General features: G+C 39.6%; 1 protein-coding gene across 1 annotated transcript in view; it reads right to left on the reverse strand.

Annotated features, from left to right (window-relative positions):
• LOC127571700 (SPRY domain-containing SOCS box protein 1-like) overlaps positions 1-12906 on the reverse strand; it is a 152738-nt gene extending 139832 nt beyond the window's left edge. The window contains exon 1 of the mRNA XM_052018314.1: positions 12863-12906. The gene's annotated coding sequence lies outside the window, so the exon portion shown is untranslated. The remainder of the gene's footprint in view (positions 1-12862) is intronic.
• Positions 12907-13106: the final 200 nt, after the last annotated feature.

Consider the following 13106-nt stretch of genomic DNA (forward strand, 5'->3'; position numbering starts at 1 on the left):
TATACCTCTCGCTGCCTTGGTGAAGCAGCCAGCATAATCAAAGACCCCACCCACCTGGGTCATTCTCTCTTCTCTCCTTTCCCATCAGGCAGAAGATACAGGACCCTGAGGGCACATACCACCAGGCTCAAAGACAGCTTCTATCCCACTGTGATGACTATTGAATGGTTCCCTTATATGATGAGATAGACTCTGATCTCACAAACTACCTTGTTGTGACCTTGCACCTTATTGTCTACCTGCACTGCACTTCCTCTGTAGCTGTGACACTTTGCTCTGTACTGTTATTGTTTTTACCTGTACTACCTCAATGCACTCTGTACTAACTCAATTTAACTGCACTGTGTAATGAATTGACCTGTACAATCGGTATGCAAGACAAGTTTTTCACTGTACTTCAGTACAAGTGACAATAATAAACCAATACCAAGAAGTATGTGAAACTCAGAAGTCGGGCCTATGGTTCTTAAAATGGTTCATTGTTTCTAAACCTTTCCAAAACAATGCTACACCTCAGTAAACTGCCGTACCCTGTTGAAATAATATGCTAAGGTTTTGTGCCGAAATATGTACCAGCTATCTTGTCTTACATAAAGATTTTAAAATCAATGCCTTTGCAATTATTTCACTCAATAATTAGGCCATTCCAATTACTTTAACACACATCAGCTATTGACCAGCAAATGATAGTGACCCAATTACATTATTCTTTCCAAACCAAGTAAATGACCAACTTCTTCACAGATCATTTGAAAATTTCATAATTATTTTGTAAAACTGACATGGTGGCTAGCTTATAAAGAGAAACCACATCTTTATACTGCTTGAATTGGACTCTGTGCTACAGCCAAAATTCAACGTATTTCAACTGCAGACGCTATCTTCTTATGCTATTTCATAATGAAGACTAATCTTTTGATGTTATTTGGCCCTGTTTGAGCACATATTTAGTCTTCACTAGTTGTATTCCACTTTGCAGCAATGCTAAAACTGTAGTATAAATTCAGAGTCTGGGTCCGACCTAATTTCAGACAGAAGCAGACAGAGATCCCCTGGAGGGCACAGTCTCACACCATTTGGTTTTGACATCATTTGCAGTACAACTCCAGTGCACTGTCATGCTAGACTTAAGAAGTGCTCAAGGGGTTCCTTGTACTGAACCTTCAACCCCATCTGCATTTAATTTAAATATTTAGATAGTGCCATACTTAAATTTAATAGTTGGGGAAAATTTCACATATGAAACCTGTACCACATTGGTCAGCCTACAAAAGTAGGCATTGTATAAAATGATTTGTTACTTCATTGGATTGGCACCAATTATTTCACTTGGATTCAGACCAATTATTTCACTTGACTTGAACACAAGAGTTCAAATGACGCCAGAACGTCACCAACAGCACACATTCTAAAGTTAATGAAACAGAAAAATTAAAATCACCTCCTTGAAAATTTTACATGGAGCAGAAGACATTACATCTCCATTAAAACACTTTTGACATAAACATCACAACTGTGAACATAAATTTATGGTTTTACATACTGTAAAACCACAATATCGTCCCTTCTAATGTTATTGATCTATAATTGTTATATATTTATTCTAGATATTTCTGAGCATTAAGTATCTTCATAATGCTGATGCAAGTCCAAATAACACAGGGTTGTACACAATTTACTACATAGAGACAGCAGAAAAGTTCATTCAATCTTAATATAAGCAAAGGGAAGTTTTCTTTTGAAAAGGTCAAGAAAAAATATATAATTTAATGAGTTTATTGATTAGCAGAGATATATAATACCAGATCAAAGCAAATATCTGCCAGACTGTCCAAATTCAGTTGTGGCGCAATAACTGGTCTTGGTATCTGATGATTAAAAGAGAATCTTTGTATGTTTTGTCTTGAATAAAACTTCAAGATCTAGCTTATGATCTCAACCACGTCTGGTGAGATCTCTGCTCAGATGAGAATTTCATTTTGTTGCAAAGCCCCACACTCCTCGTCCAGTTTCCTCCTTCCAACTTAACATTGTCAGCCAATATGACATGACAGCTCCAACGCTCCAATGGAACAAAGGGCCCCATGGTTGATATACTGATGGGTAACTGGCATTCTTGTATTAACATGTATTATTTTACATGTTCAGCATGGGGAGTGGGAATATTTCATCAAAGATTAGCTTTCCAAAAATCAGGAGTGGAAGGATATTGGTAGAAATTTGGTATAACAGAGAGTCACATTGTTTTAATCCATGTATCTAAACAGGTGGCACTGTACAACTTTTATATTGAAATATTATTAGTGCATTATTTTTACAAGTTACATAGTTTTGCAAGCAGGTTGCACTGTTGAGAACAGCGTGAATATGTTTGTGGGTACAACGTTACCTGCCACCTGACAACACTTTTAGATTTACTAAATCAAGAAGGCTTTAAAAGAAAACAAATATCGGTGTAACACATAATGACAAATAAAAAGCAATAAAAACTGCATGCAGAAAAAACTTCCCAAAATACATCACAATTGAAAAATCCACATAACAGAACCATAGAGAAAGGTGGTAAAATTTCATTTGGAAACATTTCATATTGAGGAGTGGGGTGGGGGTTGGGGGGGAAGGGAAGGTTGGAAAGAGGAAAGAGAGAGACAAAGTTTTAGGGAGTGAGCAGCAGAAAAGGGGGTAAAGGTCATTGAAGGTTCTACCACCAACTTGCCTTTAAGATGGGGAAGACCCAAAGGCTGGCCTTCTGAGACCCAAGGATGTGAGAATGAGTGGAAACAGTGGTGAAGTTTGCAGATTTCCACTGGATTTGTGGAAGGCATCCTGTAGAAACTCCAGAATCTTAGGATGATCCTCAGCACAGCAAGGCAGATAAAAACAAACTTCTAAAAAGAGAGCTTTGAGTAACTGGGTGAATTTATATTTCATTCTTTGGAGGATTTCCCTCCTCTTTATTAGTTACTAAGTTCTGATTTACTACGATATGATTTTGAAAAGAAAATCAGTGTGCAACAGTGCAGGTAAACACACGTTATGCCTCTTCCAAGTTTCATTTGGCTCTGATTTACAGATCTAAAATTTAACAAAATTTGCTACAAAAAATAATGCCAAGTATGTCAAAGTTCAACTCAGGAACATGCAATTATATATGGCTAGGATCCTTGAGTCCTCGTTGTCCACGGGAATGGTACCGGAGGATTGGAGGGTGGCAAATGTTGTCCCCTTATTCAAAAAAAGGTAGTAGGGATAGTCCAGGGAATTACAGACCAGTGAGCCTTACGTCTGTGATGGGCAAACTGTTGGAAAGGATTCTTAGAGATAGGATCTATGAGCATTTAGAGAATCATGGACTGATTAGGGACAGCCAGCATGGATTTGTGAAGGGAAGATCATGTCTCACAAGCCTGATAGGATTCTTTGAGGAGGTGACCAGGAAGATTGATGAGGGTAGTGCAGTAGATGTGGTCTACATGGATTTTAGTAAGGCGTTTGACAAGGTTCCACATGGTAGGCTTCTTCAGAAGGTCAGAGGGCATGGGATCCAGGGACGCTTGGGCGAGTGGATTCAGAATTGGCTTGTCTATAGAAAGCAGAGGGTTGTGGTGAAGGGGGTGCATTCAGATTGGAGGGCTGTGACTAGTGGTGTCCCACAAGGGTCGGTTCTGGGACCTCTACTTTTCGTGATATTTATTAATGACGTGGATGAGAGGATAGAAGGGTGGGTTAGCAAGTTTGCAGATGACACAAAGGTCAGTGGTGATGTGGATAGTGTAGGAGATTGCAGAGGGATATTGATAGGATGCAGAGCTGGGCACAGAAGTGGCAGATGGAGTTCAATCCGGAGAAGTGCGAGGTGGTACACTTTGGAAGGACGAACTCCAAGGCGGAGTACAAGGTTAATGCCAGGATTCTGGGCAGTGTGGAGGAGCAGAGGGATCTAGGGGTTCGTATCCACAGATCACTGAAAGTTGCCTTGCAGGTGGATAGGGTAGTTAAGAAAGCTTATAGAATGTTAGCTTTCATAAGTCGGGGGATCAAGTTTAAGAGCCGCGACGTAATGATGCAGCTCTACAAAACTCTGGTTAGACCACACTTAGAGTACTGTGTCCAATTCTGGTCGCCTCATTATAGGAAGGATGTGGAAGCGTTGGAAAGGGTGCAGAGGAGATTTACCAGGATGCTGCCTGGTTTGGAGAGTAACAATTATGAGGAGAGACTAAGGGAGCTAGGGCTTTACTCTTTGGAGAGAAGGACCAATGCTCAATACAAGAGGGCATGGCTTTAAAGTAATGGGTGGGAGGTTCAAGGGAGATATCAGATGGAGGTTTTTCACCCAGAGAGTCGTTGATGCATGGAATGCGCTGCCTGGGGTAGTGGTGGAGGCAGGTACACTGGTCAAGTTCAAGAGATTGTTAGATAAGCATATGGAGGAATTTAAAATGGGGGGATGTGTGGGAGGAAGAGGTTGGATAGTCTTAAGCGAGGTTTAAAGGTCGGCACAACATGGTGGGCTGAAGAGCCTGTATTGTTCTATGGTTCTATGGTATTTATTGCAAAAGATTCCCAATAGCACACAGCAAACCCAACTGACAAAAAAATCTATAAATTGCATGCATTACAAAGAGGTTCAAGCCTCAATGCTTTAAGTTTACAACTCGCATCTTTTTTGAAAAAAAAATGCATTTTATATCTTTTATGCATCCACCACATAACAGAGCAATTAGAACAGAGGGCTGGTAATGTAAGGTAGCAAAGAGTTTGTGATGTTTATAAGCAGTCCATTTTAAATCTAGGCAACTTTTAAATGAGAAGATAAATGCAAAAGCAAACATGAAAGAATCATCAGAGAATTTATTTATTAAATTGAAGCATCAATATACAGCCATTACAGACTACACAGATTTTAGTACATTTACTGCCTGTCTTTACCTATGGACATTTTGTTAAAATAGGCCTTTAAGGAGATGACTCAGTTATGCTCCAGGTATATTTGCACAAGAGGGAAAGCAAGTCAAAACCAGAGAACATTGAATGACAAAGAGATAGTGTAAAATAAAACACAATAAAAAAGTATACGACAGATATTAGGTTGACAATGTGAGTGACAACAAGACTAATTGTAGAAAGTTCAGGGGGCAAGTAAAAATGAAATAAAAAAGGCAAAGAGAAAAGTATTAGACTGGTGGGAAAGGGGAATCCTAAGAATCTCCAATAGGGTTACAAATCGATGGTAAATGGAAATATACCCAATAGCTCCCAGACAGGCAAATTAACCTTGGTCCTGATGAAGGGTCCCCGACCTAAAATGTTGATTCTGTTTATCTCCCCATTGTGGCTGCTTGACCTGCTGAGCACTTCCAGCAATCTTTGTTTTAGTTTAACCTTGCTGGTAGGGAAACTGAAACAATCAGGACACAACTAGCAATCACTTGGAAGCATGTGGATTGATGAAGGAAAGTCAGCATGGATATATTAAAGGCCAATCATGTTTAATTAACTTGACTGTGTTTTTGAATGAGGTAACAAGGGGAATACTATGAAGGAAATACAATTGATGCGGTATATGTAGATTTTTAAATGACATTTGATAAAGCACCGCATTATAGGTGTCATCAAGACTGAAACTCAGCATAAAAGGGCAGAAGTAACATCAATAGAAAAGTGGCTAAGTGACTGGAATAGTTGTTTTTTTCAGATTAGAAGGTAGTGTAGAGGAACTCCGCAAAGATCAATACTAGAACCAATCCTTTTTAATAAAAAAAGAAATATTAATTATTTGGATGTTTAATGTAAAACTTTAAATTTGCAGTTAACACAAAACTTAGAAGCATAGTGAACCATGAGCATAATACGAATACATCTTAAATATGGATAGGGAAAATGGGCAGGCTTGTGGCAGATGAAATTTAATGTAGAAAATTGAAATCTGTTACACTTCAGGAATAAAAACAAGGAGAGGCATTGTAAACTAGATGGGACAACTGTAAGAGGAGTAGGATGAGAGATATTAGGCTTTATGTGCATAAACCATTGGAAGTGGCAGGGCAGGTTGAGATAGCAATTAAAGAAACATATGAGATTCTAGGTTTTACAAATAATGGCACAGAGTACAACAGCGAGGAAATCATGAGGTCATAAACATGGGTTTGATCGGAACTGGAGAATTATGTCCTACTTTGGCACCATAATTTAGAAAAGATGCAAAGGCCTTGCAAGAGATTTATTGAGCAACACACACAAAATGCTAGAGGAACTCAGCAGGTTAGGCAGTATCTATGAAGGGAAATAAACAGTTGACATTTTGGGTCGAGACCCTTCACCAGGAATGTCGACGTTTCGGATCGAGACCCTTCATCAATTTCATCAACTTTGCCTTTCTTTGTCCACTACATTGACAACTGCATTGGGGCTGCTTCCTGCACCCATGCCGAGCTCATCAATTTTATCAACTTTGCCTTTCATTTTGTGTGTGTTACTCCAGGTTTCAGCATCTGCAGAATCTCTTGTGTCTCAGAAGATTTATTGAAGATTTTAGGGATGAGGGATATTGGTTACATGGACAGAGTAGGAAAACTGGGAGTGTTCTCCTTGGAACAAAGGAGGTTGAGAAAAAGGTTTTTAAGATCATGAGCTGTCTGGACTTAGATGAGTAGAAACTGGTCCAACATGAGAAAGGGTCAAGAAGCATAAGACATAGATGGAAGATGATTGACAAAAGAACCATAGTGCCCTGAGGATTTTTTTTTTAAAAGCACAGCAAGTGGTCAGAATCTGGAATAGATTGTCTGGGGAGTAATGTGAGCAGATTCAATCATGACATTCAAAAGGGAACTGGATACAAAGCTTCTGCTGGTGTGGTTTGTGAGGAGGATGCAGAGAGCTTTCAGCTGGATATGGACATGTTAAAGGAATGTTCAAGGCCATGGCAGATGGAATATAATGTGGAAAAAAATGAGATCATCCATTGCACGAGAAATAAATAGAAATCCAGAGTTTTTTTTAAAATGGCACTAGATTGTAAAGTGTTACATTTCAGATGAACTATTGTATCCTTGCATGGGGATCACTGGAAGTTAACATGCAGGTACAGCTTGGAAAACAAATACTGTTGCAAGAGGATTTGATTAGAAGTGTAAAGATATCATTCTGAAATTATAAAGCACCCTGGAACATTGTATGCAGACGTGCTCTCCCTCCACAGATAAGGCTATATTTGCTACAGTAGGAGTGTAATGAATGTTTACCCAGACTGGAGGTTTGTCCGATGTACAGATTTTAAGCAGACTGGGCCCTTTAATCTATCAAATAATTATTTCTCAGTTTACAATGTTTCTTTTGTGTAAACAGTTGAATAATTGGCAGATCACTTTATATACTGCCTTGCCTATAGCTACTTTCTTTATTTCTTATTGCACCATTTGGGCCATTGAGTCCATGCCAGCTCCTGACAGAGCGATTTCATTCCCACTTCCTTATGTCCCTTTGGCCTGCAACTCATTCTATCTTTCGACCATCAATTTCACTTTTATTTATTTTTAATGCCACTTATTTCACTAAGGGGTAACTTACAATAGCCAATTAACCTACCAAGCACGTCTTCGGGATTTGGCAGGAAACCATAGCATCTGATGGAAACCCACAGTGTCATGGGGAGAATGTGTAAAATCCACACAGACGGCACCCGACATCACGATTGAACCCTGGTTCCTGCAGCTGTTACGTGTCACTGTGCCAATGTTCTCCACAGTTAATTCCACTATTGATACCATCAAGTTCCAGCTATACCAAGTTTACTCAACATGTGTGCTCTGGCCTGTTATTCCATAAATTTCGACATTTACTCCATATAACTTGATTTAGTCCCAGATTAACATATTAGCAATTAATTTTATGGTGCATGAGTGGTGCTACTCACATGACATGTAAAGACTTAGACCCAAATGTTTCAAATTTTAAATATCAACAAGAACCGCAAAGCTGTTCAAGGACCCTGTGACTAGGATTCTGTGACTATGACAAGGCAATGTTCTTCCCAGCCAAATAAAGAAAGAGCCTTGCTTTCATAAAGATGTTAATTTTTAAACCATGAGAAAAATAAAAGTTGGAAAATTGTCAATAAGCATAGTGGTATACTTCAGGAAAAGGTATTTTGAGAAAATGAAAGCCATAAATAATCCCTTCTTTATACCTCTTCCAGAAGAATATTATGATTGCTGTCCCATACCATACCGTTATACAATCACCCCCTTTTGTCATCATATTCTCCTGCCCTTACCCCATACTTTAGATCTTGAAACCTACCTAGCTCTTAATTTTTCCCAGTTCTGATAAAAAGCAATCTGAAATAACAAACATGTCTATTAAAAGATGTGATCTGACCTGCTGTATGTTTCCAGAATTTTCTATCTTTAATTCAGATTTCTAGCATCTGCGTCATTTTGCTTGTCTAAAAGCAAGAATACATTTGCTCAGGAGTTCAACAGAGAGCCAAGATATCTTCCACCCCAACCCTCAAAAGAGTACAGAGCCCAATTACACTGCTCCACCATCATCCCTGTTGAGCACAGTGTCCTTTGAGCATCCATTCCAGGTCATACTAGTAGGTATGTAATCCTGCTGACCAATTAGGAAGCTTCCAGTTATTAGTTTAAACTGTGAATATGTTTTTTTTATTTGTTCTTGACACATGCTCAGTTCCATCAATGCTGGCATATATTTTCCATCCTTAATTTCTGCTGAACTGATGATGCAGTTAAGAGTGAACTACATTGGTGGGTCTGGAGTCACAATCAGACCAATCCAAGCAAGGATGATAGATTTCCTTCCCATGGGGTTTTCCATCAGAAGCTCACTTTATTCAACAAGCTACTAACTTCACTTCATATTTCAAGGGCATTCTGCTGTTGTCTGGAGTCATTTTCCTATCTCCCTGGCAACAGAGCTCTACTCAGATTTTAAACATTAACAGACTCTCCTCGTCTTCCATAGTCAGCAATGGTCCCAAACCACATGTATTTCTAACGTGTACTTCTAGTTGAATTACCAGTTGATCTACTGCCAAACAAACATTATCCCTCTTCTGCTTTAAAGATTGCCTTTTGCAATCACTATTTGTTAGAATGAAGATATGTATATTATATTCTTTACAACAATGAGGCCTTCTTTCCATAAACAAGCTGTGCCTTTCAATTCTTTCATATGTACATGTATGGAAAATAGGTGTGCAAGCTTTACAAAACAAGTTCACCACATTTGGGTTATTATCAGAGAGATTAAATTGCTAATTGGATACCTGTCATTGGAAAGATATTAATTTTAGTAACTGTTGAGGATAAATGGAATAGATGGTGCAGGGTAAGAATAGTGACTTTAATCTTTCTGGTGAACTCTTGGAGGAAATTGCCACTCATCTAAAACTAGATGGTAGGCAAGCCAAGAAACAACGCAGAGGCATTTAGTTGTAAACTGAGTGCTGATCAAGGTGCCTTCAGGAAACAATGTGAAACCTGAAGACATGGCTTTGGATAATGTTGTCACGGTGCCATCACTAGATAAGGCAGAGAAAAGCCTATACATTGGCATACAGGATACTTATACCATATAACATACTTCCCATTAGTGGAATCAGGTAAGTTGGAGCAGATTGTGATACCAGGGCCCCGTTTCCTTCTGGAAGGGTGCCTGTGAAAATGTCACGCATTTGGTCCCAGAGGTAAGGTTTAAGGAAGATTTTAAAGACAGAGAGGAATATGTAGAGATAAAGACATGTGAGAAGAGAATTCTAGAGCTTAGGTTCCAAACCAGTGAAAATACAGCAATCAGTGTTAGTCGAGACAGATGTGAAATTGTGTAGATCCAGGAACTGGGGAATGCATGAGAAGCCAGAGATGGTGAAACATGAAAGGAAAGGAATGGCATGATACAAACGATGAGCAATTAGTAACTGAACTCTGGCAGCAGCTTGAGAGGCAAGGGCAATACCAAATGAGGCAGTCCTCCCTAGCTGAACAACAGAGGCACTGGAAGAACATGAGGCACTGATCACAATAAAATTTGCAGAGAGAGGGAGACAGGTCAAGTTGTAGGGATAGAATTTAATTCAAAATGCATTTTCTTGAAGATGGACATGAACCTTGGAGATGATAATACTTTCCAGGAGTTGGTGAAGAGTGGGCATGTTGGAGATGGAAGAATACTGTCCATGGACAGAGGGGATGTGGTTGTGTTTCTTGAGAAGATGTGGGTGAGGAAAAGGGTTCTTTGCGCTTTCCAGAATTGGTAAAATAGACAGAATTTCTCCCAAGTTATATAAAGCATAATAAAGACCTGAAAATAAATCAGTTTTCAAATTGCAAAATGCCTAACAATTTCCAGTGGCCCTATCTGGAGTTGACAGTGCATTTCTATGTGACAGGTACAAATATCCACAGCCTAAAACTTCAAACACAAAACTGAAGTGATTTGAAATAATCTATCACTGATGCAAGTTTACAGACGAGATTTAAAATCCTCAGCCTGAAATCATGCTGATAATTCATTGCGTGTTAGATTCAAGATAAGGAAGGAGCAAAGTAATGCAAAACACTGTTCCTGATTTGCGCCCCAAGGAGAAAATAGCTTTTTCTTAACAGGTCAAATGATGGTTCAGTGAATAATGACACTGAACAATACAGACTAGATCCCACAACCAAAGCCAAGCAGGTGGAGAGTCAACTCACCTAAGGCGACAGTGTAAATATTGGCCTCGATTTTAGTTAGTTATGGGTGAAGGGCTTCATTCAAAAGAAAGAGTCATATTTTTTCAACTGACCGCAACTGCCACTGGTAGAGACATGATGCCAAGAAGCCACTGCTGTCATAATATCCGTTCATAAAGAATGGTCAATTAAACATGACTGGGCAGCGCTGCCACTGTACATCAAATTTTGTCCAGCACTGGTCACTACCTTCTTTGGTTTTGGAAGAGGATTTGTTTGGCAGACAGGAAGCGAGAAAGAGTAACAGTTAGGGTAGTTAATCTATAAAAGTGTCTTAGTTATGACAAACTGCTTTCTATGCCTGTCAGAAGTTTGTATCAAAGTCTGATTAACCTTTTCCGGTTGACATTGTCTCTTTCTTTCTTTCACTCCTGCCCCAGCCCCAATCATCATCACCACAGTGAAAGGCAAAATCTAAACAGAAAATGACAAATAAAAAAATTCCTGCAGATGCTGAAACCCTGAAACAAAAACAGAGAATTCTGTGAAATCTCAGCAGATCAGGCAGCTCTGGAAAGAGCTACAGTCAATATTTTGAGTCTGCAACCCTTCATTGGATGAGCGAGGGGTTTGGGTCACAAACCTGAAACATTGACTTCTTCTTTCCACAGATGCTGCTGACCTGCTTCGGTTTTCCAGCTTTTCTGTTTCTGAATCAAAACACAAATCTTCATTCAACTATTATCACAGGCATAGTCTTCGTTCCAGACCACCAATGTGTTGTGGTCAACAATCATAAATAAATTATATTCTTTTTAGGAGCAGGTACCCACAACACTTAATTATAGAATCAAGGTGAATCTATTATTTGTTTAACCTTTGATCTACCAGTTTAGAATTGTCAGTGTCAGCCCTGACCCAGTAGTAACATTATCATCTGAGTCAAAAGTTTATGGTTTTAAGTCCCACTGCAGAGACCTGAACATAAAACTCTAGGCTGACATTTCAGTCCAGTAGTGTGGGAGCCAGAAGTACAAGCTTTCAGATGAGACATCACGACCCTGCCTCAGGTGAAAGCAAAATCATCCGTGGCCCTGTTTCAAACAAGTGCCCTGGCCAATACATATCCTTGTATTTCTTTCAAAACAAGATTATCTGATCATTATCACGTGGCTGTTTATGGGAGCTTGCATTTCCTACATTACTAATGGCTGAGCGACAGAAATATTTCATTGGATGTAAATTACTTTTGGACCTTTAAAACAGCATGTGAAAAGCGCTATACAAACGCAAACCTTTTTTCAGTTGATAAATTAGTTCTGCCGAAAAGCAAAACACAATCTAATTTTTATTTCCTTATTGGAATACGGTTAACATCTTAAATGTAGCAAGTTGTAATGTAAAATACATAACCATGCCTAAATGTTTGTAGAGATAGTATAAAACTACTAAAGTAACGTAACATCTAATAGTAAAGAACATACGACCCGCTCACAGAATGTTGTTTTTGTTTTAAATTGAAAGACATATTCCAAGAAATTCTTATTTTAATACCTTATTCGCAATAGCGAGGTGGAAACATTGACACAGTAGCGAGGTAGGGGGTGGAAAGGAAGGAAATCTTACCATTAAAAGCCTGCAGGGATCCAGATAACGAGATCGATTAATTTGAATGTAAACGTCTAAATTTAAATCTACGTGCCTGGGGGATTTCTCACCCCGCAGCGACCGCTGGTGCCCGGCCACGTCCCCAGATGACCCAAACGCCAGCTGAACCCCCGCACTCAGCGGCTCCCCGGGGACTCCAACCCAGTCCGGCTCCTCGGAAGATACAACCAGCTCACTCCAATGACTGCATCCTGCCCTTCAGCTGCACGATCCAGAGAATCTAGAAAGGGCAAGCCAAGCTGAGGCAAAACTCCTTACTGCCTTATGATACCTCAAATAATACATTTAAACAGGGATTTACTTAAACATGCCAGGAATGTACCAAAAAAAAATTGATGGAAAGGTACCAGAATCTTCCGAGCAAGCCGTGTTTGGGTATAAAAATACACGAGCCATGTTCTTGTAAAAGCAAAGAACATATTTCTAGTAATAAAGCAATGCAAAATAAAATTAACACTTCTTTAAAAAAAATCCACTTTCAGCGTGCTACTCACCGGGCAGGAGTCAGAGGAGAAGTGTTTGCTTGTTTTAAGAAAATTAATCTTCTGTGTCTCTTTAATGCTGCTTTCGAGGGGAACTTTGGTGCGCGGTGCCCCGCTGGTAGCTACTACTGCTCCCTACTTCTGGGGACAAAGCCCCTCGCCCGCACCGAGATTGACAGGCGGACCCGGCGCGCGCGCGCGCTCCCTCTCCCTAACCTGCACTGGACAGGCTTTGTGTCCTTTCTCTTGCAAACCA

This window comes from Pristis pectinata, chromosome 6, assembly GCF_009764475.1.
Source record: "Pristis pectinata isolate sPriPec2 chromosome 6, sPriPec2.1.pri, whole genome shotgun sequence".
Classification (NCBI taxonomy): Eukaryota; Metazoa; Chordata; class Chondrichthyes; order Rhinopristiformes; family Pristidae; genus Pristis; species Pristis pectinata.